The sequence below is a fragment of the Mauremys mutica genome, unplaced genomic scaffold (assembly GCF_020497125.1).
Source record: "Mauremys mutica isolate MM-2020 ecotype Southern unplaced genomic scaffold, ASM2049712v1 Super-Scaffold_100303, whole genome shotgun sequence".
Taxonomy (NCBI): domain Eukaryota; kingdom Metazoa; phylum Chordata; order Testudines; family Geoemydidae; genus Mauremys; species Mauremys mutica.
The window spans coordinates 49,355-61,125 of NW_025423309.1; the positions used below are offsets into that span (position 1 = coordinate 49,355).

Here is an 11,771-nt window from a genome sequence, read left to right on the forward strand (position 1 = left end):
TCCGCAGTAACGGGGCAATGGGGGCGTACAGGGAAACAGCTCCCCACCCCAGCTCACCTCCACTCTGTTTGCTCCGCCGAGCACACAGCCCAGCTCTAATTCTCCTCCAATCGGCGTCGCAAGCCTGGGCGGGGAGGAGAATTAGAGCGATGCCGGGGTGCTCAGTGGAGGGGGTGGAGCCGAGGTGAGCTGGGGCGGGCTCCCCAGGCAGGCTTAGCTTCCGCAGGCAGGGGCGGCAGGTTATATCTGTGTGCGGTGCCCGGGCTCCAGGAATATTCAGGACTGGGGGCCCTGCTCCAGCAATATTTGGAGCTGGGTCTCTCCCCTGGCCCTGAGCCTCCCCAATGCCCCAAACCCTCATCCCCAGCCAGAGCCCTCATCCCCCTGCACCCTAATCCTCTGCCCCAGCCCTGAGCCCCCCTGCAGCATGAACCCCTCATCCCCCTGCACCCTAATCCTCAGCCCCAGCCAGAGCCCTCATCCCCCTGCACCCTAATCCTCAGCCCCAGCCAGAGCCCTCATCCCCCCCTGCACCCTGATCCTCTGCCCCAGCCCTGAGCCCCCCCCCGCAGCATGAACCCCTCATCCCCCTGCACCCTAATCCTCAGCCCCAGCCAGAGCCCTCATCCCCCTGCACCCTAATCCTCATCCCCAGCCAGAGCCCTCATCCCCCTGCACCCTAATCCTCTGCCCCAGCCCTGAGCCCCCCTGCAGCATGAACCCCTCATCCCCCCGCACCCTAATCCTCTGCCCCAGCCCTGAGCCCTCACCCCTGCACCCTAATCCTCAGACCCAGCCCTGAGCCCCCCTGCATCATGAATCCCTCATCCTCAGCCCCACAGCCCTCACCCCTGTATTCCCTCCTATCCCCAAACTCCCTCCCCACAAGGTGCACCCCCTCCCCCTTCCCACATACCCCTTCCCAACCCCAAACTCCGTCCCAAAGCCTGCACCCTTCACCCCCTCCTGCACACCCACCCCTGCCCCAGCCCAGAGCCTGCACCCAGCACCCAAACTCCATCCCAAAGCCTGCACCCCTCCTGCACCCTAATCCCCAGCCCAGGATCTGCACCCCAGACCTCCCCCTCCCGAGCCCCCTCCCAGAGCATTAGGCAGGTGGGAGCAGAGTTTGGGGGGGCAGAGTTGGGGGCGGGTTCTGGGCACCACCAAAATTTCTACAAACTTGCCACCCATGTCTGCAGGAGGTCTCCCCAGGCAGGGTAAGCTGCAGTGGCAGGGGGTGGGGTGGGGAGGAAGTCTCCCCAGGCAGGTTTAGCTGCCACGGGGGGATGGGGGGAGTAATTGCTGCAGGGGGGCTCCCCGGGTGGGGGGCTGAGTTAGCTGCAGGGGGTGGGGGAAAGGACAGGTGCAGTTAGCTGGGTGGGAGGGTGCAAGGTGGAAGTTTCACCTAGGGCCCAAAACTTCCTTGCACCCGCCCTAGGGCTTTCCGCACCCTGACAGGCTGATTAGACACCTGCAGCCAATCAAGGCAGAGCTAATCAGGGCACTTGGGTTTAAAAAGGAGTCACTTCAGTTTGTGGTGTGCGTGTGAGGAGCTGGGAGCAAGAGGCCCCATGAGCTGAGAGGGTGAGGGTGTAGCTGCTGGAGGACTGAGGAGTACAAGTGTTATCAGACACCAGGAGGAAGGTCCTGTGGTGAGGATAAAGAAGGTGTTGGGAGGAGGCCATGGGGAAGTAGCCCAGGGAGTTGTAGCTGTCATGCAGCTGTTACAGGAGGCACTATAGACAGCTGCGATCCACAGGGCCCTGGGCTGGAACCCGGAGTAGAGGGCAGGCCTGGGTTCCCCCCAAACCTCCCAACTCCTGATCAGACACAGGAGGAGTTGACCCAGACTGTGGGTTCCACCAGAGGGGGAAGATCACTGAGGTGAGCAAATCTGCCAATAAGCTGAGGACCCACCAAGGTAGAGGAGGAACTTTGTCGCAGCCTCTAATTGCGGCGTTTTTAAACGATCTGCATGCTGCTTGCAGGCTCCTAACACTTGCCACAGCAGCTCCTTTTAACTTCCATTCAACCACCTGTACTTATGGCGATAGGTCGACTTTAGGTCTTTAACTTTGATTGGTAGCTGAGAAGATGGTAAACTGGACAGAAACCTCTTCATTTGCTTGTTATTTCCTGACTTCTTTATTCATCGCCTTTTCCTTATTTCCCTGCAGATTGACTAGATCTGGGTGCTAGCAGGGGGCCCTGACGGGCTCCTTATTTTCTGATTTCTTTCGGAAGCATTGAACTTGCCAGGGCACAGTCAGATTCTGGATGCTCACGTAAATGTAACACCTCGTGCTCAGCTTTAGTTCTGTTTCTCAGCTCTTTTGGAAAATCGATCTTTAGGCTGACATGCAGCATCCTTGCATTAGGAGATGGCTAATTAATAAGACCATAAACCTTGGCAATCAAATGGAATCTGAAGTCCATAGAAGACCCCGAAAGGCCCTTGGGGAGTGAAGTGCAATTTGAGGAAAACTTCCCTGCATAGTTTCTCTTTCAATTCTCGTTTTTCTGTATTGAGCGCAGAAGTCGGGAATCAGCTCAGGGTAGGGTTATACCATGTGTGTGCAGTGGTTAGACAAGGAACTGGACTGGTATGGAGCAAAACTATCTTGTGTGTGCCTGATGACTGTACGTTTGAGAAGGAGCAGAAAAGAGCATTGGGGCTGCGGGATAGCGCTTGCATAGGCTTTCTTTGGCCTGTTTTGCTGTAAGAGTTAACAGTGAGAGATTGTTAGTCACATGTCAGTGGGTGGGTTTATGCAAATTAGGCATGCACAGGGAAACCAGCAAGAGGAAGGCGGCTGAAAGACGTCTCTGTCTTTGAACAGAATTGTGTGTTAAGGGCTCTTGCTTTGAATTCTTCCAGTGGAGTCATTTCAGGGAAGTGATCATCACTTTGAGTTACCTAGTTATCAAAGCCTCGTGAATGGTGTTTGGTGCGTGTCTGGGAGCTCCTCGTGCTGAAGTAGAAAGCAGTGGGGGAAGAGCGGCTGCCTAGCATCCGAAACTCTCAGCATTGCTTCTCGGCTCCTTGGAGCTAAGATCAAGCGTAGTGTCTAAATTATATCTGTTCTTATCAGTTTAATCTCTTTTATTATGAGATACATACTGAGAGGACCTAATAATGTCTCATAAGACAGACCCTGTGGCTCCTGCACTACGGCCCAGGGAGCCAACCCCTGTCCAGAAGCACTCTGCTGCCCTGCACAGGCTCCCGAGCCAGGAAGTCCGGAGACCGAGGTGCTACAGCAATCAGCTCCCGCATCCCAAGACCAACAGAGCGAGACCCCACCACACGGGGGAGCAGGCGTCATGCTCCCCAGTTACCAGTGGGCTGCCCTGCTATCCGCCTGCCGCCAGACAAACTCCTGGATACTCAGCAACACCCACAGCCCGAGAAACCTCTCCCTGAAGACCAGCAGCTGCAAGGAGCCGACCCGACTGCCGAGCGCCAGCAGCCACAGAAAGAGCACCCCCCGCAGCTGGAGGCCCCTGAAGCCTGGCGATGGTTGATCCCAGCTGGAGCGCGTTCCCGCCCGCCTCAACTGCAGGAGGAGACGCCCACTGACCAACCGCTACTCCTCATGGGTAAGTGCCCCACTACACCCCAGCCCCGGACCCCCAGGGGGGACCCCCCCTCAGCCCCGCTACCGGGAGCTCCCTGCACTGCGCCGCTGCTGCAGGGACTACCCGGGGAGCCCCACCGCATGCTCGGGCCACTGCCTGAGACGCGGAAGAGTCCCTGTCCCAAGCCCCGCCACGTGCCTCAGTTGCCACTGCCCTGGCGGTCAGGGGAGCCCCCCGGCGTGCCGCTCCTACTTGGGCCGCCTGGGGACCCCTGCCCCATGCCCCAGCCGCCTCCGCCCGAGTCGCCGGAGGATCCCAGCCCCGCGCCCCGGCCGCCGCCGCCAGAGCGGCCCGGGGAGCCCTGCGGCGTGCTCCTGCCGCCGCGGCTGCTGGAGCCGCTGGGGGCCTTCTGTCCCGCGGCCCGATCACCACTCCCTGGGGGGCCCCGCGGCGTGCTCCCGCTGCCGCCGCTGCTGGGGCCGCCGGGGGACTCCTGCCCCGCGGCCCGATCGCCAATCCCCGGGGAACCCCTCGGCGCGCCTCCGCCGCCGCTGCCTGGGGATTCCTGCCCCGCGCCCCAGCGGCCGGTGCCTGAGCCGCTGGGCGATCCCGGCCCCACGTCCCGGATGCCGCCGCCTGGGCGGCCCGAGGAGCCCCGCGACGTGCTGCCGCTGCTCGTGCCACTGGGGGACCCCTGTCCCGGCACCGAGCCCCAGCTGCCGCCGCTGCTTGGGCTGCCCAGGGACTCCTGTTCTGCGCCCCAGTGGCCGCTGCCCGAGCCGCTGGGGGACTGCCGCCCCTCGTCCCGGCTACCGCCGCCGCCCTGGCGGCCTGAGGTGTCCGGCTACGTGCTCCAGCCGCTAACGGCTGAGCCGCTGGGCGATCCCGGCCCCACGCCCCAGCCACCTGTGCGGCCTGGGGAGCCCCGCTATATGCTCTGGCCGGAGCAGCCGGGGGATCCCTGCCCCACACCCCATATACTGCTGCCCCAGGGGCTCTGCCGCACGTTCCTGCCGCCGCCCCTCTGGCCGGGGGGATCCCTGCCCCCTGCCCTGGCTGCCGCTTTCCGAGCGGCCCGGAGAGCCTCGCGACATGCCTGGTCCGCTGCCGCCCGGCCTATCGGGAGACTCTTGTCGGGAGCCCCAGGCGCCGCCACTCGCGGCACCTGGGGAGCTCCTTGATGTTTTTCAGCAACCAGGAGCCTGCCCTCCCGCGAACGTGCCGCTCCAGACCCCGCGAGATCTGACCGCCGACCGTCGATCGCCCCAACTGCCGAGAGACGCCTCCCCCGTCCTCCTGCGCTCACCGACCACACCCCCCGCACCCCAGGAGCCCCAGCCGCTGCGAGACGACTCCCCTGTTTTCCTACGATGGCCGGACACGCCTCCTGCACCCCAGCAGCCCCAGCCGCTGCGAGATGACCCCCCTGCCCTCCTGCGATGGCCGGACACGCCTCCTGCACCCCAGGAGCCCCAGCCGCTGCGAGATGGCTCCCCCGTCCTCCTACGGCCGCCGGATACACCTCCTGCACCCCAGCAACCCCCGCCGCCGAGGGGCAACCCCCTGCAGGACACCCACGCCTCCCAGGAACTCCAGCCACTGGGAGAAACCCCAAATACTCAAGGGACACAGCTACTGCTGGAGGATGCCCCCCCCCACCACCAGCCGTGCGACGGAGGATGACCAAGAGGGCCCTAACGCTCCACAAAATGGCTGCTCCACCCCAGACACTGTCTACCTCCAATACCCCCTCACTACAGACGCGCTCATCTGCCCCATCTGCCCGCTGCCTCGACGCTTCCCTCGCCTCGGAGGGCTCACCAGACACCTGAGGAGATGCCACGGCCGGTCCACCGCCTTCAGCTGTGCCCTCTGCAGCCTGCCCTTCGAGTCCCAGAAGAAATGCAAGACGCACCAGACCAGCTGCAAGAAGGCCCGCACAACAACAACCCCGGCCCCGGTCCCCCGCCACCCTGTGCCCCAGCCCACTGCTCCCGTGCCACAAAGAGCCAGAGCGACCCCGCCGACTGCCGCCCGGGAACCCACTCCAGCCCCCGAGCTGGTGGACCAGGGCACTGCCGCCAAAACAACGACTACCACAGCGAGAAACACTGACTGAGCCCCTACCAACTGGAACCCCTTCACATCCACCCAAGTCGCCCGGAAGTTCTCTGATCTAAGGCGTCTCAGTGCCCCCGCCAACCAATGTGACCCCGCCCCAAGAAGGGTCAGCGCTCCACCACGCGTGGCCGCACGAGACCCTGCCGCTGGCGGCACCAATGCCGGCTCCCGGCACACCCTGCGGGCACCAGCCACGAGGGTCACCAACGTAACTCCCCAGCCTGCCCTGCGAACCTCACCCACCAGAGGAGCGGGGACCACTCCTCAGACCGCCCCACACACTGCTACCACTGGAGGCCCCGCCGCTACGACCAGACCACAGCACCAGACCCCCATCGCCAGACAGACCGGCACGGCCCCAAGAGACGCCAGGCCAACCCCGACCACCAGACGGTCGCACGCCCCCACAACAACCCCTCGGACGACGGCCGCACGCGGAAGCCCAGGCACCGCCCCTACTCGCACCGATCCGAACCAAGTCACACCGTCAACCAGCAATGCTACTACCCCACCGGCGTCTACACCTCAGGGGCCGACCGAGAGGTCCCCCGAGCCACAAACGAGGCCACCTATCAACCAAACTGCAGACACACTACCCACACAGGCCGAGGAACACGAGGACCGGCGGTCGACGACTAGGCCAGCCACACCCTGGCAGACCACCTGGATCGAGAAGCTCCAGGCAGCAGCCTCCTTTGAGGAATTCGATCTGCTCGTTAACAGGCTCACCCAGGAGCTGGCGGCAGAGACTGCCCCCAAGAGGACGCCTAACCAGGAGACCACCTGGCCTGCTTTCAGACGACCCGCCCCGAGTCGCGCCACCTCCTCCAGAGGAACTGGAAGAAGGAATGCCAGCCACCGCTACGACCCGGCAGCAGCTTCAAGGATCCAGAAGCTGTACAGATCAAACCGCCTCAAGGCCGTAAGAGAGGTCCTCGATGGTCCCCCGTCATACTGCACGATCCCGCCCGAGCGCCTCTACCGCTACTTCCTCGGAGTATTCGGCGGCACGCCCAGGAACGACGCGCAGCACCCGGAGTGCCTCCGTCCGCTGCCCCGCGTCGCCAATGCAGACGGTCTAGAGGCCGACTTCACGCCCAAAGAGGTGTCGGCGCGGCTCTCCAGAACCAAAAACACCGCGCCCGGAAAAGATGGCATCCCCTACGGCCTCCTCAAGAAGCGAGACCCCGGCTGCCTCGTGCTCTCCGGCATCTTTAACCTGTGTCGGCGCTTCGGCCGGTCGCCCACCTCCTGGAAGAAGGCCATGACCGTCCTGATCCACAAAAAGGGCGAGAGAGACGACCCCAGCAACTGGAGACCCATCTCCCTCTGCTCCACGATGTACAAACTGTACGCCAGCTGTTTGGCAGCCAGGATCACGGAGTGGGCGACGACAGGGGGAGCCATCAGCCCGGCCCAGAAGGGCTTCATGCCGTCGGAGGGGTGCTACGAGCACAACTTCCTGCTCCAGACCGTCCTCCAGTCGACCAGGAGGGAGCGGAAGCAGTGCACGGTAGCATGGCTCGACCTGGCCAACGCCTTCGGGTCCATCCCCCACCACCACATCTTCAGCACGCTACGGGAGTTCGGGATGCCGGAGACCTTCCTTCGCCTGATCCGGGAACTCTATGAGGGCTGCAGCACCACCATCCGCTCGGTGGAAGGAGAGACCGCCGAGATTCCTATCCGCAGCGGCGTGAAGCAGGGCTGCCCCCTCAGCCCCATCGTCTTCAACCTCGCCATGGAGCCGCTCCTGCGGGCGATCTCCGATGGCACTGACGGCTTCGACCTACATGGCGAGAGAGTGAGCGTCTTGGCCTAGGTGGACGACCTGGTCCTGATCGCGGACGACCCCGAAAGACTCCAGGGCATGCTCGACACCATTGGGAGAGCCGCAGACTGGACAGGACTCCGCTTCAACGCCAAGAAGTGCGCGTCCCTCCACGTTGACGGGAACAAGAGGGACTCAGTGCTGACGATGGAGTTCCTTATCCAGGGCGAGTCCGTTGTCCCCATGGCGGAGGGGCAGGCGTACCAGCACCTCGGCACGCCAACGGGCTTCCGCGTCCGGCAGACCCCCGAGGACACCATCCGGGAGATCCTGCAGGACGCCACCAAGATTGACGCATCCCTGCTGGCGCCGTGGCAGAAAATCAATGCCCTCAACACCTTCCTGATCCCCCGCATCACCTTCGTCCTGAGAGGATCCGCCGTAGCAAAGGTGCCCCTCAACAAGGCGGACAACAACATCCGGCAGCTGGTGAAGAAGTGCCTGTCCCTACCCCAGAACGCCAGCAACGAGCTCGTATACATCGCTCACCATCACGGGGGCGCCAACGTCCCCCGCATGGGAGACCTCTGCGACATCGCGGTAATCATGCATGCCTTCCGCCTCCTGACGTGCCCGGACGCCACAGTTAAGAACATCGTGACGACCGCCCTGCGCGCCACCACCGCGAGGCGAATCGGCAGACCCCCCTCCGACCAAGACGTGGCCACCTTCCTGAGCGGCTCCCTGGATGGAGAATTCGGCCCGTTCAGGGGCGACGTCGCCTCGCTGTGGACCCGCGCCCGCAACGCCACCCGCCGACTGGGAAAGCGGCTGGGCTGCCGCTGGGTATGGAGCGAAGATCGGCGGGAGCTAGGAGTCCTGATACCGCAGATTGGGACGGAGGACAACACCATCGTCAGCCCTGGAGCCAGAGGCATGCTGGAGAGGTCGCTGAAGGCCGCCACCCGCGCGCTCTACGTGGACACCCTGAAGAAAAAGCCGGACCAGGGCAAGGCTTTCGAGGTCACCAGCAAGTGGGACTCCAGCAACCACTTCCTCCCCTCAGGCAGCTTCATCCGTTTCGCCGACTGGCGGTTCATACACCGCGCCCGGCTGAACTGTGTCCCCCTCAACGGAGCCATCCGCCACGGGAACCCGGACAAACGCTGCCGGAGGTGCGGGTACGCCATGGAGACCTTGCCCCACGTCCTGTGCAGCTGCAGACCCCACGGCAGAGCCTGGCAGCTGCGCCACAACGCCGTCCAGGACCGCCTGGTGAAGGCCATCGCCCCGCACCTGGGAGAGATCGCTGTCAATTGCGCCATCCCCGGCACCGACAGCCCGCTGCGCCCGGACATCGTCATCACGGATGAGGACCGGAAAAAGATCATCCTCGTCGATGTGACGATCCCGTTAGAGAATAGGACCACGGCCTTCCGCCAAGCCCGAGCCCGCAAACTCGAAAAGTACGCTCCCCTGGCTGACACCCTGCGAGCAAAGGGCTACGAGGTCTACACCGACGCTCTGATCGTTGGGGCCTTGGGCGCCTGGGACCCCCTTAACGAGCGCGTGCTGCGGACCTGTGGGATGGGCCGTCGCTACGCGCGGCTCATGAGATGCCTAATGGTCTCGGACGCTATTCGGTGGTCCAGAGACATTTACACAGAGCACGTCACCGGCCACCGTCAATACCAAGAGTGAGCCGGCGTGACTCCACACACCCGCAAGGGGGAAGAGACCTGTAAACTTCCCCTGTTGGACTTTATCCCCTGAGCCCTGAACCAACCAAACTGAACTCTGCCCTGTGAGGGGCACCCTATCACCATTACCCAGTCCGCTCATTTACTCACGCCCACGACTATCCATAACCTATTTGTATGAGTGATGTGCCCTCACTGCTTGCTGGCTGTACCTTGAACTCTCCCACCGTATACCCCGCATTGGGGACATGACAGACTGTGTATATGTATATGCTGCCTAACACCAAAATGCTAACATCCCCCCACAACCTGTATGTTACCCCCAATGACACAATAACTGACGCTTCAAACACTTTGTATCGTTTATTTTAAATATTCTCTAATAAAATTTAAATCTGTTCTTATCAGTTTAATATCTGATAGGTCCTTTATTTGAGGACTGTATATTAAATTGATTTTTGAAACAAGGGGATGGAATAGGAGCTTGCTCTGTCCACCCCATGCATTGACCTGGTATTGCAGTGTCTCCAGAACCAGTGCCTCTCCTTCTGGGGAGAATTGTCTGGTTAAAAAGCAGAAAAAGTTTCACTCTAAAGATGCTGATTTGAGAAGATTTTTTTAAAGTAGTTGAAAAATCAGGTCTCTTTATCACTTTAGTTTCTTCATAACAACATATTGTTAAAATTTCTTGGGAGTGTTTTCTGAGTCTACAGATGTGAGTTTCTTTGTCTTGCTAGAGGATTGTTTTAAAAGCTGGGATTCTTTTGTTTCCTTTGAATCTTTTTAACAATATGAGGGATGAATGCTTTCCGGACTGAGGGTCTGTTTGGGAGATGGTTGGTTGGGGGGGGTTTGTGTGTGTGTGGGGGGGGGACACACAGATTGGTAATATTTGAGTCACATGTATATCAATAACTGGATGAGTTACACAGACTTCTCTCCACCCAGCCTACGTTCCATGTATCTTGACTGAGCCTGCTGCCCACCATCCCAGAGCAGAAGCCTGAAGCCTGAGCCCCACCGCACTCCCTCAGTTACAGCCCAGGAGGCTGTGGCCACAATAAAAGCCCCTGGTGGCCACATTTGAGAAATGCTGGAGCCTCACAGTAAACAAATCCCAGCAGGTTTGTCACACCCTGTCCCCCACCCTGGGGATTTCCTGCCCTCTCCCACCCAGACCAACCTCCCTGAAGTTCCCACCCCCTGTGTATTTACTGCCCTTTCTCCCCGCAAAGGGAACCCGCCAGCAACTCCCTGATAATCCCTCCCTCAACTGGCTCCACTGCAGCCATTTCCCTTCCCCGGCCCCTGGAAGGACGGAATGAGCTGGAGCAAAACATGGATGTTGCGCTGCAGCCTGTTAGGGCAAAAAGGGCAATTGGGGACATGTCAGAACAGGAAATCATTTCACAGCACAATTCCCCCCAGGCTCCTGCAACTGTGGGGCTTGTTTCCGATCCTTAGTCCGTTCACGTCTCCGGGCAGAGTTCCTCTGGGCGGCATCCGCTGGCTCCCTTGACGCCTTCGAGGAGCAGTGGGCGCTGTCCGGGGTTCTCTGCTCAGTGTCCCCGTCAGGCTCCCTTCTTATGACCCTTTGACCGCACTCCTGTCCCTGTTCTTTTATTAGTTGTCCCCCGCAATTAGTGGGTTTCTGAGGCCTGGTCTACACTAAGAATGGGGGTCGAACTAGGGTACGCAAATTCAGCTACGTGAATAGCGTAGCTGAATTCGAACTACCCTAGTTCGAACTACGTACCCGTCCAGACGCCGCGGAACCGAACTCCGCGGCTCCAAGGTCGACTCTGCTAACTCCAGCTGCCGAGGTGGAGTACCGGAGTTCGAACTAGCGCTTCCGGAGTTCGAACTATCGCGTCTAGATCAGACGCGATAGTTCGAACTCCGGAAAGTCGAACTCACCGCGTCGACCCGCGCGGTAAGTGTAGACTAGCCCTGAGGCTCTGTGGAACCTCCCCTTAGGCTGGGGGGGGATGCGTTAGCATGGGGCGGGCTTTGGGTTTCCCGGAAACCCAATAGACACAGATATTCCAGCTTGTCCTGCATGTGACAGAAAAATTCAAATCTAGGGCTGTCAATTAATCGCAGTTAACTTACACAATTAACTTTAAAAAAATCATGATTAATCTGTTTTAATCACATCGTTAAACAATAGAATACCAATTTAAATTTATTTTTGTTTTTCTACATTTTCAATATATTGATTTTAATTACAACACAGAATACGAAGTGTACAGTGCTCACTATATATAGTTTTATTACAAATATTTACACTGTAAAATATAAAGTACTGCAGTGCAATCTCTTTATCATTAAAGTGCAACTTGCATATGTAGATTTTTTTTGTTGCATAAGTGGACTCAAAAAGAAAACAATGTAAAACTTTAGAGTCCAGTCAGTCCTACTTCTTGTTCAGCCAATCGCTAAGACAAACAAGTTTGTTTACATTTACTAGAATAATGTTGCCCGTGTCTTATATACGTCACCTAAAAGTGAGAACAGGCTCTCTCATGGCACTTTTGTAGCCAGCGTTGCAAGGTATTAACGTGCCAGATATGCTAACATCCATATGCCTTCATACT

At 59.6% G+C, this 11,771-nt stretch overlaps 1 non-coding gene across 1 annotated transcript; it reads left to right on the forward strand.

Moving 5' to 3' along the window:
- The first annotated feature begins 9,536 nt into the window (after nt 1-9,536).
- Nucleotides 9,537-9,721, forward strand: LOC123360784. Its single transcript, XR_006576066.1, has one exon. It is a non-coding gene; the product is annotated as a U2 spliceosomal RNA (small nuclear RNA).
- Nucleotides 9,722-11,771: the final 2,050 nt, after the last annotated feature.